Source organism: Prionailurus bengalensis, chromosome B3, assembly GCF_016509475.1.
Source record: "Prionailurus bengalensis isolate Pbe53 chromosome B3, Fcat_Pben_1.1_paternal_pri, whole genome shotgun sequence".
Lineage (NCBI taxonomy): Eukaryota > Metazoa > Chordata > Mammalia > Carnivora > Felidae > Prionailurus > Prionailurus bengalensis.
Window position 1 is genome coordinate 10,904,913 of NC_057355.1, and position 21,344 is coordinate 10,926,256.

Here is a 21,344-nt window from a genome sequence, read left to right on the forward strand (position 1 = left end):
TAGCTGGGAGAGAACCACGGAACACCGTCCTCCGTTCCTGTGTTTCTCCCCTCTCCCATCTACCAGCAGGCACCCAGGAAAGGATGTAGAACAGGTGCAAACACAAAACTGCACCAGTGGTCCATGTCCTGAGTCTGTGGGGACAGATGTGAACACAGCACCACATTAGATGCATTAGGATTAGGGCCTCTTTCCAGGAGGTCAAGGAAAAGGAGGTGAGCAGCTGTGTTGATCGCAGGTGGCTCTCTGCCTCCAAGGAAAGCACATAAAAGGCGTTGTCAGAGATGCCAGGAATGCCAGGACATTCTTCAGGGACAAGAGGACTATGGACACAGAGCTCCAGCTGCCCCGTGAAGAGGGCTGCAGCCAGTGTGGCCGAGCGTGTTGTTGCTAAAAGTACTGGCAATCCTGGAAGGGCCATTCGTTGGCTCGTTGAAGTATCGGGCTTCCATGTTTCAAAGCTACGTCGGTGTGACATTTTGGGGTCCACCAGAACTTGATTCAGATCTTGGTGGAGCCACATCCTAGCCGGGTGATCAAGGAGAAATGACTTAATCTGAGTCTCGGTTATTTCAGCAGAGACACGAGGATGTTTCCTATTTCCTAAAGACGATTGAGAGGAGTTAATGAGACGGGTGAGCCGAAGGTCCAGCACGGGGCCTGGGACAGAGAGAACACCTGATAACAGGTAGCCAGCGCCCCTCCAGGTTACAGGTCAAATACCAGGACTCAAATCCCGGCTCAGCTAGTTACTCTCTATGAGATCTTGGGCCAGTTAACTTCTTCATATCTCTGTTTTTCCACCTATAAAATGAGAATCTCTATATATGTCCACAATCCGCTATCCACAATTTCCAAATCCGAATGCTTCAGGACACCAAAAAGATTTTCTCTAATTCCACTGGTGACAAAAGCTGACCTCCGCTGGCAGGAAGCTGTTTCCAATCTCCATCTATCCCACTCGGTATAAATATGCACATTGATTATGGAGATGTTGTCCCAGACCTGACCGGGGGTGTTACATAATATATGGTATATGAATTCCACCACCTTCTTAAAATTTGAAAACTCTGAATTCTAAAAGCCATCTGGCCTCAAGGCGTACTAGAGACCTGAATGTAGAACCCAGTTCGTGGGGCTGGAAGACTGTTGGGACCATCTATGGAGGACAGGACCCAGCACACGGAGGGCTTGGTGAGGGCACGCAGGTCCACGGGTCACAGACTCTCGACACCCAACCACAAAGGTCAAAATCCTGTTCCACGGCTTTTTCTGGGTGACCTTTGGTGAGCTCCTAACCTTTCTTGTTTTCCCCACTGTGAAATGATCATTGTGATAATAATTAACAAATAAACTAAAGCAATTAGTATATGTAAAGCACCTGGTAAATTGCCTAGTACATAATAAATACTACTAAGTGTTAGCTTTGATTATAATAATTATTACATTTTTATACGTAGGTGAAAATTCCTTCTTTTTAAAGGGCATGGCATTACAGCAAAACTCAGAAACCGAGGCACTTGAACTTGGATTGCTATTCCAAGAATTTTCCAGGGACTAGAAAGGTTACCCAGTGTATTAATCTAAACTGACCTTTTGTGCCTTCCCTAATCAGATCAAAGCACTTTTCATTAAAATAGTTTTATTTTCACGTAATGTGCTTGATGAATTCTGCCCCCTCTCCCCCCCAGGGATCTGATATGACAAAAATAAGAACAAAATGGTTATTTCTGGCTCTTCGCAACACAAATATTCGGATGGACAGGTGAGGAGGGGGATGGTTGAAGAATCACCCAGGGAGGATGCTGTGCTAGGTGTTGTTGGACATGGCACCTGTTTCTACTGCCTTCTGCCCCTCCCAGGGTGGCCGTGGACGGGTGCCATTCATATTTCCAAGAGAGCTTGTGGTGGGGCTGGGGGACAGCATCATACGTGCCCCCCACCCCACCATTTGCATCTACCCCATGTGTGCTGAGACCACATGTCCCCACGTGGCTGACAACTGGTGCCTAAGTACAGCAGGGGTCCTGGTGCCAGCCCATACCTGCCACCAGTTCGGGATTCCTTTAATGGGCACTGTTGGCCCGGTCAAGACTTTTTTAGAACTTCAGTGGGAGGCTTGTCCTCCTCAGGCCTTTCTTTCCCCTCTCCTCAGACAGACGCCTCGTTGGCGTTGGAGTCTGAAGGCTCTCCCTGACTAGTAGTGCTTTATCACCTTTATTGTTCAGAGACAGTTACTCTAATAGGTATCTTGCACACCGAATCTTCTCTAATGCATCTTGGTGTTTGTTCCTTGATAGGCCCTCGCTGACACAGACTGTGTTTATTTCGCAGACTCCCTTGCCTTGAGGGTTCAGGATGGTATTTGGGTTCTGTCTCTGAGATGTTCTTGTGGGGGACTTGGAAAGGAGAAGGAAAGGAGCGGTGGGGGTAGCTGACAGTTGGGTTTTAGCAGATAGAGGTTTTGCAGCAGCCAGATTCTGCATGCCATACTCTGATCACCAGCTTCGTGGACTCAGGCTACTGTGACATTGGCAGTGGCAGCAGGGAGCCCCAGGTCACAGCTGCTGCGGCAGGATTTCAAAGCCAAGTAGCAGCCCCTTAGCTCCTGCTCTTACAGCAATTCCAATAATTTCAAAAACAATTATTTCCCCGAACTGGGCTTCTTTCTGCTTAAAACGCCCGAGGTGATTTCTGTGTCTTGCACCGAATACTGACTGATGCAGCAATGGCTTTGCAGGTTGCAATGTTGACTTTTCTATGCTCAGGGAAACAATTTAATAAAGCTGTTACCTTCTCTAGCTTGGAAGGGAGACTACAGACCTACCAAGCCAGTAACTCAAGAAGAAGGGATTATAAAAAAAACTAAAGGATTAATTTGTGTTGGCTGCTCCTCACAAGGTGTTTCAAGAAAAATTGAGCTCCCTTAAGGATTAGCCAGTGCGCAAGCAGAGATGGAAGGGAACGGAGAGTTCGGGGATTAAGGTCGTCGCTCTGTTGGAAAGGCAACTGCTTCCATACCTGATTTTCTTGAGCCAGTCAGTTCTTGAGATAGTCCTTCTTTACCCAGTCAAAGGGGTCTTTCTTTGGACGATGAATTAAATGGCCATCTTATTTATGCCCCAGATAGCTAGACAGAGGACAATTGTTCGAACCTTTTCCAAAGACCTCTTAAGTCCTTCTAGTCAAACGTCAGGTCAAGCAAAGGCATCCATCGCTGACCAAGGATGGAACTGGAGGTGTTAGCTTCCAACCCAACCCCCTCGTCTTCACAATGTCTGCCTGTAGGATTTCCTCTGTTCTGGACTGCTTGACTCTCCCCAAGTTTCCTTTTCTATTTGAGGGTTTTTATTGCCGTTGCCCTGGTCCTGCTTGCTTATTGTATATTGAGGGGAGGAGGTGCCAGTAAACTATCTCCTTGTTTACAGGTTACTGAACCATAAAGAGCCAAAGTCAGACCTGACATTCTTGACTTTGAGCTTAGTAATTCAGAAACCAGCTGGTATGTAGGGTTGTCTCCCTTGGGGAAAAGTGATTCTGTTCCATGTGTGGGAGGAAGGAGACACATGGATAATTGGAGGCCAGAGGGGTAGGCTGTGTTGGAGGCAGATCGTTATGCATAAAAATCCTTTCCCCAATTCTGCTCATGTGTTTCAGTCAGGGTCCAATCAGGAAAACACAGACGCTACCAGGCCTTTCCTCGAGAGGGAATTTAACATGGAATCGGTTTCACAGGGACAGATGAGATAACCCAGAAATTAGCAGTGTCCGAGACTGTTGTTACCTCAGGGATTAAAGGGACAAAGGCAGGAGGCAAAAACCAGAAGCACAATGCCCATCTCTTGGGAGAGCCAGGACTGTGGAGGGAGGAGCTGTCTGGCAAGAGGTGGAGTGACAGAGGAAACACAGCTAAGGCAGAGAGGGAGAAAACTGCCCAGCCTTCTCTCCTGCTCCCGCCATCTTCCACCAGGAGATAAGGAAACTCGGGAGATACGGTTGGTTCCCTGTGATATATATCGTGGGCCAGGGACTCTGGGCATCAGGCTGGATTGCATTTCCTAACCTCCCTTACAGTTAGCTCTGCCATGTGATTACATTCTCTCCTTTGGGGTGTGAGCAGAAATCATGTGCCAACTTTCAAAGCTTGGGGCTCACAGCAGTGGGCATGCTGCCTCCTTGTGACCTTCCTCCTACTCCCCAGCTGCCATGGGGGGATTTAGAATTCACTGAACAGACAGTGACATGTACTAGCAGAAGGGAGAGCGATGCTTGAAAGAAACCCAATGACATGGACAATTCACCTGGGAAAAGGTACAAAAGGGAGAGACAAACCATGTTCTTTAAGACACTGTAGTGTTGCGTCTCTTGGCTGCTACAGCTTAGGTCTTTATCCTAATAGAGATGTTTCTCTTCTTAATTTACCTGTTCGTTCATTTATTCAAACATCTGTCATCACCTGTGATGTAGGCATTTGGGTACAGGAGATAAAAGTATGAACAAGTTCTTACTTCTCAGGGAGGTCACTGCCTACTAGGGAAGACTGAACATAATACACAGAAATACAGCACAGGGTAATGAGTACATATAAATACAACAGATTGAGGATAGAGAACTAACACGGCTTAGGAAGCGTTCTTAAAGGATAGCGTCGAGGGGCACCTGGGTGGCTCAGTGGGTTAAGCAGCAGCTCCTGATTTTGGCTCAGGTCACGATCTCACAGTTTGTGAGATCGTGTCCTGAGTTGGGCTCTGCACCAGGCGTGGAGGCTGCTTGGGATTCTCTCTCTCCCTCTCCTTCTACCCTTCCCCAGCTCTCGTGCTCTCTCTCTCTCTCTCTTTCTTAAAATAAATAAATGAACATTAAAAAAAAACACAAAGGAAAGAATTGACAGTAGGGGACTTGGAGGAGGAGTATTAGGCATCACTACTAGTGAATGAAAACCTGCTCTGTGGCAGGCCCTTTATCGGGTCCCTGGAATATATAATCACTAATGCTCACAATATGGAGACATGTGTTAACACTTCTGATTTTACAAGTAGAGACACAGAAATTCAGAAAGTTTAAATTATTTCTCTAGGGCCACACAATTAATTGTTAAGACTGAAGCCCAGGTTGACCTGACTTTAAAACCAATGTTCTTCACGCCGGTCAGAGTGGCCAAAATGAACAAATCAGGAGACTATAGATGCTGGAGAGGATGTGGAGAAATGGGAACCCTCTTGCACTGTTGGTGGGAACGTAAACTGGTGCAGCTGCTCTGGAAAACAGTGTGGATGTTCCTCAAAAAATTAAAAATAGACCTACCTTATGACCCAGCAATAGCACTGCTAGGAATTTATCCAAGGGATACAGGAGTACTGATGCATAGGGGCACTTGTACCCCAATGTTTATAGCAGCACTCTCAACAATAGCCAAATAGTGGAAAAAGCCTAAATGTCCATCAACTGATGAATGGATAAAGAAATTGTGGTTTATATACACAATGGAGTACTACGTGGCAATGAGAAAGAATGAAATATGGCCCTTTGTAGCAACATGGATGGAACTGGAGAGTGTGATGCTAAGTGAAATAAGCCATACAGAGAAAGACAGATACCATATGTTTTCACTCTTATGTGGATCCTGAGAAACTTAACAGAAACCCATGGGGGAGAGGAAGGAAAAAAAAAAAAGAGGTTAGAGTGGGAGAGAGCCAAAGCATAAGAGACCCTTAAAAACTGAGAACAAACTGAGGGTTGATGGGGGGTGGGAGGGAGGGGAGGGTGGGGGGTGGGTATTGAGGAGGGCACCTTTTGGGATGAGCACTGGGTGTTGTATGGAAACCAATTTGACAATAAATTTCATATATTGAAAAAATAAATAAATAAAACCAATGTTCTTTCTGCTGCAGTAAAGTCATCTCTCCATCCAGAGAGCTTCTTCAGTTTTGTGATACACTTAACAGAGCACCTGCTGGACAGATGCCTGCTTGTCTGACCTGCCCTCAACGTTTATCTAATGCATCGCTCAGGCCTATGAGGAGACGATGGAAGAAAGCGTGGCAAGAAGAAGCCACTGTCATTACATGATTTATTTGCTTTATTTCTGACCAGAATACGGTACTCACCACCAGCATGACTGCCCTCCTTATTTCATATCAGATTTGTTCTAAATGACTTCAGGCTGTTTCCCAAAAAAGCCAGACAAAGATTTACCACCATGAAGGATGTTCAAAAGAAATGCTTTAGGCTCTGGCCACATTTAATAGCTCTGTCTCTGAAAGTTCTGGGCAATTGACAGGACAAGAGAGCCACTTTCCACTGGGCCCGAAGTCCCCATTTTTTAGGTATCTGAAAAGGAGACATTGCAGCTTGCATTAACTCTAGGAGACATCTTCTAATGACCAAGAATAGGTGACAAAGCCAACACTTACCTCCAAACACTAGATTAATAATTGAACAAGATTGTGACACTCTGTGCAGCACTGCTTCTAAAAAACTTAAATAAGACCGACTGATATCAACAGGGATTTTATCTGGGTATCTCCTTGACATGATAAGAGGGAATGAGAACCGTAATTGTCGATTGGAAATGAACAACATAAGGCTTTTCAGAGTCCCAAAGCCAATCTTTTCCCATTTCAAATGATGTGAAGTTGCCAGTCTCTGCCCTTTTTGCAAATGATAGTTAAAAAAAAAGAAGAAAAGATATTTTGAAGGCAGCTGTTTTTAAAACAGGACAAGATAATATGGTCTCAGAGCGAAAGGGTCATAAGTTATGTCCTGTGATAGTCTAGCCACAGTGTACCTCTGAGTTCTTATGGAGAAGTCATTATTTAACAGTAAGTAATGCGTAGGTCATACAATGTTTTCTTTGAGGAAATTTGCAGTGTTTGACTGATTCTTCATTCACAAAACATTCACAAAAAGAAGTATGTGAAAGGCACAGGGAGGTCGGTTTTGCAGGGACAGAGGCCAAGGCGTGAAGTGATTATGCCAAAGATGACAGAGAAAAAACACACTTTGGGGTACAGAATCTAAATCTCCTGAGTCAAGGGCCCACTAAACCCCAGTTTTTTCTATGCTTGCCTATTGGGCATTTTTGCTAACATCCGTTAATGATCGGAATGACATATCTAATCAAGATCTCACAGAAACATGATGGGATATTGAGCTTGCTGATATACACACCAAATAAATCAGCTCACAAAAAGACAAGAAATCAGATACCCCATTCTCTTCTGGGATGTCTATAAAAAACAAACCAAATCAAATCTCTTCACTGGGCTTGGATTACTAGTAGGTGCAGATACATCTTAATTTAGCTTCATTGCTCCTTGAGATCCTACAAATAAACTGAAAACTAAGAAGACACTTTTGGTCCATGTGACATTATTTATCTTTTTCTGATGTCTTGAAAGAGGTTTCCAGCCTAGTTGAGAATTTGGGGAAAAGAGATAAATCTGCCTTTTTTTTTTTTTTTAAGAATGAGAATACATTGAAGATATGAACTGTCAGAGGTCTGGAAGAATTTATCTTGTCACTGGCTCACTGACTTGCTTTTCAAGGCAATCCCAAGAACACCAAGCAACGTTTTTGCAATGTCTCACTGTTGGGATTGTCCTCGGTAGCATATCTGTTCCACATCCCCTCAATGCATGCGTCCCAAGATGAGACGATAAGAAGAGACGTAACAAACAACGTGTTCTATTTCACTGTGCTGAGACGCTCAAAATTTTCTCATTTTCACTGTGTGTCCTTCATGTAGGTATCTCCAGTTCACACCCAGCCAGAGGAGGTAGAGGAGAAAAAGGACCCTCCGCAGCTGGGCTGCTCTCTGCTCCCAGCGGGGAGCCTTTTTCCTGTCCATCCCTCGTTACTGTTGGCTTGTCCTCCTGACGTGCGGCCACCTGGGGAGGAGCTGTTCTACTTCATCACCACATCTCCATGCCTTCTTTTTTCTCCCTTTGTCCTCCTTCCTCTTCTGCTCCTCTCTTTCGCTTTCAGCCTCATCAGTTCTTGCAACTCCCCAGATGTGGCCAACATGCTCTCCAACTCCCACTACCCACATGGTGGTCTGGTGAATGTCTCCCACCCCCTGGGTTGCCCTCCAGTTCCTCCCCGGGGTGGTTTTTGTTTATCCACACCAGTGGTCATCTTATCAACAATAGAAAAATTGAGCTGGGGCAACAAAAGGACTCTAGGGCCCTGAGCAAAGCTGTGTCTGAGATGAAATGTCCTCATTGTAACTTGTGGAGTCTTCTGGCGACCACTGGGGCTTGTATTCATGCCAGCCAGTGTGCTACTGAAAGCAGCTATTTGCCCCTCTCTGGAGGTAGAGGAAGTGAGCAGACGGGGACTTCTGCTTCCTTCCTCCAATCTTACGTTACTTCTTCAGCCTGTTTTCTGACCTTCAGGAAGTGGGAGAGGACAATCATGTGAGCTGATGAGGGAGAGAGCCTCACAGCTCCAAGACCTCCTGCCACTGTTAGTATGCGTGGCCTCTCCCTTCTTGACTCTACACCTCTACTCAAGAACTTTGCAAGCTCTTACTTCTCCAAACCCCCTTATTCACTCAAAGAAGAAATGGAACAATTTTGGTCAGACCAAGAGTAGGCAGCCAAGATTGCAGACTCCATATTAGACTTTGCACTGAGCCTGGTTTTATTAGTTTGCTGCGATTCCTAACATACTTGTATGCACTAACATGGTGAAAGTATGAGGTCCATCAGGGATGAGTATTAACACCTGCCTGTTTCAGCATCTTCCTAAAGGACTAGGAGACAATTAAGAGAGAAAGGTCCAAGATTTCCAAAGTCTGGGACTCTAAGGAGTCATCAGGGCTCTAAGGAACCAAATGAAAAGAGGTGGGTCACAGAAGGGTTTATGAATCTGCAAACCAGGAGTTTGTGGTGATTCTTAACAGGGCTAAGTGTGAAATAAATGTTTCAGGACAAGAATAATCCAAATTGGAAATAGAATGGTCAGAGCTATTGATGGAAATGAGGTTTACAAAGACAGCCGAGTAGAGACCATTAAAGCTTATTCCTCACAGAAAGCAAAGTTGCTACTATTTCTTATTAATCCTAATAGGTTGCTTGTTTATTGTGTGGATTAAAGGTATACACTATCTACATATGTCATATCATCTGCAAACAATACTCACTTTATCTCCCCCTTTCCAATCCTATGCCATTTATTTTCCTTGCCTCATTGCACTAGATGATACCTTCAGCAAAATGTTGAGTGGAAATGGTAAAAGTAGAGGCCAATGTCTTACTCCTCATCTCAGAAGGAAAGTTTTCAGTATTTCATCATTAAATCTGAGATTTGCTATAGGGTGTTTATAGATAACCCTTACATTAAGGAAGATTTCTATTTTGCTTAGAGTTTCTATCTTGAACAAATGTGAATCATGTTGCATATGTTATACACGTATTGGCTTAATCACATGGCTTGCCCTATATTACCACTTGGGGAATTGTGTCATTTGATTTTCCATGTTAAACTAACCTTGCGTTTCTGAAATAATGCCAACTTAACTGTGACGTATTGTCCTTTTTGCATGTCACTAGATTCTAGTTGTTAATATTTTATTTAGGACTTTTGCACCTAAGCTCATGAGACAGAAAATAGGTTTTTCTTCTGACGCCCTTGTTCAATTTTGTTATAAAAGCTATGGTAACCTCATAAAATATATTGGGAACAGGTTGGAAAGTGTACCTTATTTTTCTACTTTCTGTGCATGCTGAAAGTTAGCTCATTTCTCTACAGTCCCATTTTCTCTGGATTTTTTGACTTTTCTGATCTTGACTCTCTTACCACCCCTAAATTCCAATTTCATTTTTTCCCCATCCATGGGTCTTTGATCTCTGCAGCACCATCGTCTTATGCTCTGAGAGCAAAAATGGTGGTAAACATAGAGTTCACATTAATCTGTTCTTCTCCTTTGAGTGTCTTGGCCCCTCAAAACCTGCCTCCCGTGGTCACTCTATGATGCCTCAACAGCTTTTTAAAATCCAGATTTTACGGTTTGGGGGGCCATTTATCGTAACCAAAAGAGGAAATGCAATTCTCATCTTTAGGGTTGATGTCAGATTGAATCACCTCTCATTGTTTTTTCTTTGGATAACAGAATACTGGGGGATATCAGGTGATGTCAGGTGGAGGTATGAACGAGTGGTTACACGAAGAGCGTCAACAGTCAGAACCAGGCTTGAGTTACAGCTCTGTGACTCTGCAGAACTTCTCCAAACCTCAGTATATCATTTTAATATAGAATAACAATAATGTATGTCTCATAGGTTTATTGCAAAGACTTAGTAAAAAATATATGAGGTGGTTTTCCAGTGCCTAAAGCATGGTAACACAAAGGGCTTGCTAACGTTGAATTAACATGACTATTTGCCCTGATTTCTGTGTCCTTTTTATTTCTCTTTCTTAATGACTTTTGAGTTACTATTTTACCCAAATGTAGAAAAGACTGACTTTTGGCTTTCTATCCAGTCTGCATATAATAGGCACTCAGTTACTCAGTTAATATTTGCTGAATGGATTAATCGAAAGCATTTGATTCAACATGTAGAATTCGATGTGGTTTATTTAATTCCATTGATTTCAAAATAATGATGATTTCCATCTGCAGTATTAAGTCATGACCTTATCAGTCATTTTTCCACGAAGCCAGGTGCAATCTCACTCAGTGAAATAATCTTGAGATGCCAACAACCGTTCCCACCTCTATCCCAAACAAGTGGAAAGGAACGTGGTGCTTCCAAGGTAAATAATGGAGTCCCACTACTGCAAAGGGAAGAATCATAACCTCATTAAAAAGAAATAACTTTCGGGGCGCCTGGGTGGCGCAGTCGGTTAAGCGTCCGACTTCAGCCAGGTCACGATCTCGTGGTCCGTGAGTTCGAGCCCCGCGTCGGGCTCTGGGCTGATGGCTCAGAGCCTGGAGCCTGTTTCCAATTCTGTGTCTCCCTCTCTCTCTCTGCCCCTCCCCCGTTCATGCTCTGTCTCTCTCTGTCCCAAAAATAAATAAACGTTGAAAAAAAAAAAAGAAAGAAAGAACTTTCCCTTGTTGTGATTTTGTATTGTATAGTCTTTAAGAAAATATGAATGTTTGGGCTTGGATAACTTTCATAGTCTGGCAAAGGGACCTATAGACCATAACTGAAAAGAACACTTGGATAGAAGGATCTAGTCTTACTCTTGCCCACACAACTGAGCCTATCCTCTTCCCCAGTGCCTATGAAGTACTATCACCCACCGGGCTGGAGCCCAAGGCATGTCTCAGAACCTGGAGACCGAGACCAGAGTAATCTATGAGAGTGGAAGATGAGATCTCTATTGTGGAAAGAATGGGCTTTCCCAAAGCAGGAAATGGTCTTGTTAGATGATGAGGGCGCCGAAGGGAAGATCAGGTCTGCCTTCAGGGGAGAGTCCTGGGCATGGAGAAGCTCAAGATTTTAGAGGGCTTGACACATACAATTTCAGAGTCATTGCTAGGAAAATAATGCATAAATTAAGACACAAAAATCACATATTCAAAGGTGATCATTTATTTAGAACTTGGAGAGATATTACTACAAATGACAAATTTTAAAATATCACCACACACATGCAGTCAATACCATCGTATTTTGATTGACACCCCTCTTGAATAGTGTTTCCCATAGTTTTTGGCTACATACCTGGGATGATTTTGAAATATTTCCTATAGAGAGAAGAGGAAAGGAAAGGAAAGGAAGCTAAAGGAAGCCTTTCCTTTAGCATGTTAGAGCAAAATTTATTTTTTACTATGAGAGTTTAGGAAACTTCTTTTAGCCTCAAAATTACTTTTGGTCACGTCATATGCTGATTTTGAAGTTGTTGTCAATTCCTGAAAACCAGGATCTACTTTATTTCCTTTTCCTATGAGGTATTAGGTTTGGAAGAATTTTCCAGAATAACATCTGACTTTGTGTTTCATTGTTTTATGTCTCTCTCCTCCTACCCACATTCTTGCATTTCAGGGCCCCCTATGAGACCTTCTCATGATGTTGGGCCATGCTCCTTCGGGTGGCGATGCTGAATGAGTTAGTACATGGGGCACAGTGACTATTTCTAGAAGCCATTCCAATACAGAATAGCTACTGGTAACTATACAGCAGTGTGTAGTGAGAGCAACAAGATAAATATTTTACATTGAGACAGAAACGTCTATGGGCACTCTAATGGCCCTGAATCTGAGGAAATGTGTGACAGAGCATAACATGGAATGGCAAAAGCAGGTGGCTCTTAATTGCATGAATTAAAATATCTTACTTCTGCCATTTGCACAGAAATCGATGAGCACTTGAACACATAGCTAGGCCTCCTCCTAGGGCCTTACAGGGGCTCACACAGGTGAGGGGCCTAGAAACTAAAACTTCATTAGCTTCTTGCAAATACACCCCGGCCGGGACACCTATCTTTCACCACTTCTTTCCTTGTGTGAGACAAAGTTCTAAATTAGCTGGAACTTTATTTTGTTTCCCTTCTGAAAATGTCTTCTATTGTTCAGCAAAGAATTTTACATGGACTCATGTATGAGTCTTGGGGAGATGGAAGGGTAAAGCAGGAAAGGAATGGGGGATTTTTCTTCCCAAAGAGCTTTCAGCCCCCAGGGGTGAAGAAGCTTCAGCCCATCAAGGTAACTACTCCACCAAATTGCCAGTAGGGGATGACTTCAGTGGATTCCTGCATCCAAAGAGGGCATAGGTGGGTCATACATCTTTACAAAGCAGGATTCCCAGGATATGATGGATTTGAAAGGTAATGAGAGTATCTTCTCCACCATAGCCCCCACACACTTGCCCTGCACATACCATTTGGCCCTCATGGGATAGTCAAACAAGGAACTCAGATCCTGAAGCCATTTGGCAAGGATTAAAAAAACAAGAGGAAGAAAACAGAGCTATGGCTACTGTCTGTAAAAATCCTATACTTTTTTTGTTTGGGTCGTTTTTATGGTTAAAACATAAATGGAAGACTATCCCCTCAAAATGGGTTCTGGCCCATGAAGCTTTGGCCACCTCAATCATGAGTACAATTCTTCTACTGCCAATCAGCATGGAGGGTTGAGGATATCCACTACTGACTGGACCCCAGTCTGCCCAGAAGATGGAGGTTGGTTGCTGTCCCTATGACACCAATTGGGGTCAAGTGGACATGGGAACTGAGGAGTTAAGATGACCCAGACACAAGGGTCTAACAGAACAATGTGTCCCTGTTCTTCATCTTGGGCTGAGGAATTTACCAATGCTGCATTGGATGAAGACCAGGTCCGTTCCCTGGTTACAAAGGCCCATTCTCACTAGGGAAAAAGGCAGCTTGCATGTGCCCTCCTGGAATTCTATAAAAGCAAATGCTATGCTTTTTTGCGTGTGTATGTGTGTGTGTGTGTGTGCCTGTGTGCGTGCACATGCGCATATATGGCAAACATTTGGAAAATGCTTTATGGCCTCATGTTGGGGTCACAATTACTTAGATGTGCTGCCTGATTCCAAAGTTCGTAGTTATTCTACTCCACAGCTGGCTGTCTCATTAAAGAGATTCTCTAGACTGGCAAAAAAATAATAGCTTTCTAGAACCACTGAGCTATGCAGACTATGTGATGAGTTGAAATAAAATATACCATCATAAGAATACTTAATAGTAATCGAATGCCTATTGGCACAAATGAATGATAGAATACTAGAGCTAGGAGAAACCTTACCCTGAATCATGGATTTAACTAATATTCATTGAGAACCTACCTATTGTGTTTTGTGCATTATTCCATGCACAAGAGATACAAAAATGAATGAGCTACACAGATTATTTGCCCTCATGGAGCTTACATTCTAGTAGAGGAAACAGACAATTAACAAGTAAGATAAATTATGATAATCGTAAGTGTTATTATGGAAATAAACTAGGTGTATGACAGAGAGTCGCTGTGCAGAGTGGGAGATCTTTAGGTAAGTGGTCAGGGAAAGCGTCCATGCTGAATATCCCACATGTGCCCATACAGATTCTACTGTCTACCCTTCTTCACAAGCTCTGAGACCCTGGAGGTTGATCTCTACTCAATTCTTATGATACAGCAAATTCAATTGATATCTGAAGTGTCTGGGGGCAGACAGGGATGCATTAGGAAGGCCCTTGGAAACCCCAACAGGAGAATCACCATGCACACCCATCGGATTTGGGAGTGAGGCCACACACATGGTACCATTTCCATGGGGAACCAGCAAGTCAACTGGGAGCAGCATGTGAGATACTCATATCCCACATAAATGCCCCCAAGGGGTATCCATACCGGAGAAAGCTATCAACAATTAGACAAGATTATCTGTCCTGTAAATGTCAGCCAGTCTCTTTTCCAGTCTATGCTAGTGTTTGCTTAGAAGGCCTGAACAGGGTGGCCCTGAGGGCAGAGATAGAGACAACATATGGGTCAATAGTATGGACTTCCCCTTGACTCAGCCTCATTCAGCTAGTGCACCTGCTGAGAGCCCAACAGCTCAATAGAAGAAGACAATATTGAATCCCTGACATGGTGCCATTCTTTTGGGGCACCTGCCAGAAAAGGGCCTTTATATGGTGGAGAGAGTAACACTTTTTCCCCATAGTAGTACATATTCCAGATATGGATTTGACTTCCTTTCTTGCAGCAATTCTGCCAGCACTGCCATTCAGGGATTTACAGAATTTCTTTTCTCTCTTCTTGGTATCCCTCGTATTGCCTACGCCAGCAAGGGAAGTAAGGCAATGAGAACCTATAGTCAAGACACTGTGTTTGATCCTGTACATGGATCAGTTCACATCACTGTCCCATGATCTAAGCACTATTATTATCCACTGAAATGAAGACTTGGGGAGTTTAAGAAACTTGTTCCAACTGGTCAGCTAGCTTGTACTTTGGAGAAATACTGTACTTCTTTGGAGAAATAACTGATTCCAGAGTTGGGGAAAGGAAAATACAAGGTAAGCCAGATACATCTTAGTGTGTCAGAAAATAACGAAGTGCCCCCTCCCCCAACAAAAAAAATAGAAAGAAGAAAAAGAAAGTAAGGAGGGAAGGAGGGAAGGAGAGGGGGAGGGAGACAGGTAGGCTTGTCAAAAAAATACTGGGCAACCTAAAAAGCTCTCAGCGGCCAAAGCCAGAACAATTTGAGCAACAAAATCGATATCATGTTGGGTCATAACCCAAAGAGTATAACAAAAATCCATGAATCCATACTGATGTAGTTGACCAGTGTGGCTTGAACTCTGTGGGTCCACTTAAATGAAAAAATTTTTAAATAAACACAGTACAGTACTGTAAATGTATTTTCTCCTCCTTACTCTTAAAAATATGTTCTTTTCTCTAGCTTATCTTATTGTAAGAATACAGTATATAACACAATATACAAAGATATATACAAAATATATCTTAATTGGCTATTTATGTCATCGTTAAGGCTCCTGGTCAACAGTAGGCTATTAAGTTTTGGGGGGAGCCAAAAGTTATACATGGATTTTCAACTGTGCAAAGAGTCAGCCCCCCAACCCCTGTGTTGTTCGAGGTTCAACTGTATAAATAATTGATTGAACAAATAACTACAAGGAGGAGAAGGAATAAATCTTTCTTACAGAAGAATTACAAATAATGTATGTAGATTCTCCCTTTCCCAAGAGATAGGACTTAATCCCTCTCCCCTTGAATTCAGGCTGTACTTAAAAAGTAGCTTATAGAAAGAGGGACATACTAACCTGAGAGTGGAGAAACCAAGGGATCAAGGTTAACATCACACCACCAGTAATAAGTCACATTGGTGTCTTGTGTTGCCTGACACAGTGCAATGAGAAGGGCACCACACTGTCATGTTTTTCTGCAAAATTCTTAACCTGTATAATCGTGAGAAAACACCAAACAAACCCAACCTGAAGGACATTCTGCAAAATATCTGACCGGCATTCTTCAAAACTGTCAAGGTCGTGGAGACATAAGGAAAAACGGAGACACTATGGAGAAATATGGCTAAGTGCACTGTGATGTCCTGAATCGGAGAGCAGAACAAAAATAGGGCACTAAGTGGGAAAATTGACAAAATAAAGTCTGTGGTTTAAAGTGTTATACCAATGTGAATTTCTTAGTTTTGACAGCTATAGCATGGTTATGCATGATACTAACATTAGGAAAAGCTGAGCAAAAAGTATGTGGGAAGTCTCTGTACCAACTCTGCAGCTTTTCTATAAGTCTAAAATTATTACAAAGTTAAAAGCTTTTGAAAACATTCAGAAAACACACACACACACACACACACACACAAAACAGACCACTGTACTAGATCGCCTCTGAGTCATAGTATTTGACAGAAAGAATTTCCCTGGGTACTCTCCACTTGGGAACATTTAGTCACAGGCCAGAGAAAATTTGCCTCTCTATCCAATGAATAGACAAAATAAAGGATAAAAAGAGAAACATAAAAAGTTGATTAGCTCTCCAGTTTATAGAGACTCCTCTGACAGGCCTGCACTATTAAGAACTGTGAACAACTCAATAAATTGAATGCCACTACCATCAGCTACCAGTTCCGTTGAGTTTTTCTCTAAGTAGCCATGAAAACCACAGGTCTTACATCTTTTGCTAAAATCTCCAACTTGACTAGAAAAATACAGTGTACCACCCCTGATGAACAGTCACTGGAATAAATCATTTGAGACAATCAGAAGCTCCATTATGCATTTGCCTGAAAACTTCGCCTCCTTGGTGAATATCTTTGATGCATTTCTCAAGTCTCACTCCACTGCAACTCGCTGTTCTGGTGAATCAGTAGAGACAGAAGATGGATACAGCAAACAAAGGAGGTGAAATGTAATTACTGAGAAGTACAATGGAGGGCGCCGGCTTCTCCAGAGCAGCGGGGCTTCCTTTGGTCACGAGTTGCTGTGGGACCCACGCCTCTTCAATGCAGTTGGCATTTAATAGCGCATATTTACCGAACACCTACCTCTGAAATTCTAAGAAATAACCGCCACCACATGCCAGCACCATAACGATCATTCTTTTAGGACCAACCCTGCATAATAGGCATTATGATCTCGATGGCTAGAAGTGAAGAGATTAAGACTCAGAGTCATTAAGCCACATGGTTAACTGGGCACCGAATCTACATTTCCCTGGCTTCAGACCTCAAGCATTTCCCCAGACATAGTGCTGCTTATTCACAGGGAGTAGATCACCGCTAACGTGTGCAAAATAACACATACTCTACACCCTGCACAACAAATGAGAGCTCTGAAGTCACTATTTAAATAATTTAATTTTTTTTAATGTTTATTTATTTTTGAGGGAGAGAGAGAAAGAGAGGAAGCACTAGCAGGGGAGGGGCAGAGAGAGAGAGACAGAGAATCCCAAGCAGGCTCCGCGTTGTCAACACAGAGCATAACACAGGGGCTAGAACCCACAAACCATAAGATCATGACCTGAACCGAAGTCAAGAGTCAGGTGCTTAACCGACTGAGCCACCCAGGCACCCCCAAATAAATCATTTTTTAAAATGGGAGATCGATTAAATAACATTCGGTTATTACTTGACTCCAATTTTCTCCATTTTTTTTTCTTGGAAAAGTAATACTCTATGTTCCATGAAGCATTGGAAGGAAGTACGAGTTCTCAGCGGCAGAGACACCCGTTCCAGATCGAATCCAGGGAACTAGCTTTTTAACATTTCTCTCCACTGGAGTCGCAAGAAACTGCTTTCTTCTTTTCAAAAGAAGCAATAACAAAAAGTACGTGTGTTATAGGAGGAAAGTCTCTTGAGTAGAAGCACCGACAGCAGTTTCGGTACAAACCCATAGCTGCTTCTCCCAAAAGAAACATTCAGCACTAAAAAGGTGTAGAGAGAAACTTGGTAAACAGAAGTTCACACGGCAAAAACATCGGAGTCACAACCTTGGGAACACGCTCCAGAAATGAAAACAAGATTCAAACAGGCAGTGGGGGCACCGGCTGACCAAACTTCAGCTCTGTTTTTTTAATATAAATATATTGGATTTGCAGTTGTTATACAATATAAAAAGGCATATAGTATAAAAAGACATCGAGGTATATGCTTTTTATATTTTGGATTTGTATATTTTTATCGAGGTACCTAAATATGTCATAATAGAGAGATATGAAATATAAAAGTATATCTATATATAATATGTATAATAAATTCAAAGTATGAAATAAGGCACATTGTGTTAAATAATATTTTTTATTTTAAAATGAATTGAGGGGCACCTGGGTGGCTCTCACCCGTTGGCTAAGGGTCTGACTTCAATTCAGGTCATGATCTCACAGCTTGTGAGTTCAAGCCCTGCGTTGGGCTTCTATGCTGACAACTCAGAGCCTGGAGCTTGCTTCAGATTCTGTGTCTCCCTTTCTCTCTGCCCCTCACCTGCTCGCACTCTGTCTCTCTCTCAAAAATAAATAAATATTTAAAAAATTAAAAATAAATAAATAAACATGAAAAAAAACTTTAAAAAAAATGAATTGATAGTCCCACTCTTCTTTTCTGACTCAGAAGTCAGGGGTAGTTGATTGGATGTGGAGGCATCCCCTGACTGGTTGAGGACACCACGGCAGAACAGTGGTATATAATTGGGGGGAAGTTCTGAGTCCTTTAAGAATGTGATAGAAACTATGAAGTGTCTTCTGTGAAAATTAACACATACCCCTTCATGTTGGTTTTCTTTCTGAGATGTCCGTGGACACCTGGTGACCATCCTGGTGGAGAGCCCTGGAGCCTCCCAAACCTTCTTCCATATTTGTTTAATAGACTTAGAGAAAGAGATTGATAAGCCATCAGGATTTCTAAAACACAGTCTATGCATCTTTTGTGAAAGGAGCTATGAGTTTATCTACTTGCACATGTGGGACTGATTTCTGTGCCTTCCGATTTCTAGGTAATGTTCCAAACACACATAATTGAAATCAGGAAGACAACGAAAGACCGGAGCAGGAGACTAAGCACTCTTAAGCTTTGGTGCATTAGCAAGAGGTCCCCGAAGCTTTGAATCTGATGAGTATCAGCCAGACCTTGAAGGCCAAAGAGTCTGGTTCACAGAAACATGGCTGGGGGAGCCAGAATGTTGTCCTGGCCCTCTCCAGTTCCTCTCCAGGGCAGAGAAACAGGTGGGATATGGTGTCGGAGCTGAGATAATGAAATCAATGTGCTGAGCACATGGGCTGACCCCAAATAATGGAATGGAGCTACATCATGTACGCATTTCACTTGCATTAATTCAACTGCACCCAACAAGGAAATTAGAAGGCAAAAGCCTACGTAAGGGCAACATAAAGAGTGAATGATTTAAATAATGCAGGCTATGAGGCCATTCCACTCAATGAATACAGGCCAAAAGGCAATGGATGCAAGGCTTTTGTCAATACCAAGGAGAAGGGGAAGAACATGTCAAGCATTTTAAGGCTTTCTTGTCCACTGGCAAGGAAGCCAGGCCATTTTTCAGCCAGACAAAAGAGCGAGTGTTGACGAAAAGCAAAGAGAAATTAAGACCAAGGCCACAAAGAAACATTAGCCAGTTTCAGAATGAGACAAGCCTGTGAAATCATCTGCAAAAGACAGAAAAACCGAAATATCTTTGGTAGTGGAGGAGGGTAGAGGATGAGTACTCTCTATCATAGAAATGGCCATACAATATTCATTGTTGGCAGAAAAAGAAAAAAGAAAAAAAAAGTACATGTTAACAAAGAAATATGGCCAGAAGTCCCAAGTCACTAGCTGCTGTATTCTTGCATCAGTCCGGTATATCATTGGATTACACATTTGTTGGAGGCTCCTAGGTTTTCTCACTGAGAGATATTGAAAGCACTCCCTCAATAAAGTGGAGATTATGTCACACCTGATCTTGAGCAAAAGAAAACCAAATAAGGAAGTCACCGTCATGTAAAATACTAGACTGAGCTCCACAAGTATCCACATGTGTGTGAAAAGCACTTGGTCCAGATTAAATCCTGTCCATCACCATCGCTGACTCAGCCCCAGTGATGAAAGACTGGGGTCACAGCCCATGAGGGGAAAATGTAGGCCTGAGTCAACATTTCATCCTTAACTCTCCCCAGAAATTACTGACCAGAGTTCTCCAGGGTCTCTGCCCTTGTCATCAATAATTAAACCTCAAAGAAAGTCCAGCCCCCGAGAGTCACAGTACATGAAGTGGCCATTTCATTGATTTCAAGGGCAAGTGGAAATTACTGTACCAAAGATCAAATGCAATTCAGGGGCAGAAAATGGTAACGAGGGATAAAGAATCCCTCCTTATCATTGTGACCTACCTTAGAGTTGGCAGAAATGAATCATATTTGCAAGTACATTTATCTGTAAAATTCTGTTATCACACCTGCAAAATTGCTACAAAAATTTATCACTCTAATTCCTATAGTACTTTGCAGTTTACGATGTGCCTTAATACATATTGTCTCATGCCATGGTTGGGGTTAGGAGCCTGAGGCTCAGGGTGTTTGGTGACTCATCGAGGTGCAGACCTGGAATGGGGTCGCCTGTTTGGTCACGATGGTGAGGAACCAAATTTAGTCACTAATAACATCCTGTACTGAGGTACAAAAGAAAAGGAACAGTTTGGTTCTCCATTCTCTTGGGGCAGCAACTTGCAAGGTTCTAAAAAACCAATGAGGCTATTAGGGCATTGGTTCCTCCCATTCTATCACTAACCCAGGAGGAGTGGATGCCCAATTTTACAGGTGTCCCTGGAAATAATGCTGGCTTTCCCTTCTTTCCTACACACTCCCAATTCAGTGCTGTTGTTTGGTTACTTTGGATTCCCCTTCCCCATTTATTCATGATAAAGCCCTTCCAATTCTCAACACTCTAAACTATGTGTGAATGCAGATGCAGGAGGCATTTGCAATGTACAGAACGCTCCACATGACTCCATCTACCTCTGGACGATGCGGCAAATGTATGTTGGTTTTCTGGCACCTTTGTAACAGGAATTTTCTCATAGAAAACCGAAAAGGGCAGACGATGGCTTATTTTGTATGTAATTTAGGCAGCCTTTTATTTATTCTTGTGTGGTTGTTATAATGTGTCTGGAACTCAATATTATGTTCAAACCTCCAGATCCTTAATACAGTTGAAAATAGGGGTGCCTGGGTGGCGCAGTCGGTTAAGCGTCCGACTTCAGTCAGGTCACGATCTCGCGGTCCGTGAGTTCGAGCCCCGCGTCAGGCTCTGGGCTGATGGCTCAGAGCCTGGAGCCTGTTTCCGATTCTGTGTCTCCCTCTCTCTCTGCCCCTCCCCCATTCATGCTCTGTCTCTCTCTGTCCCAAAAATAAATAAACATTG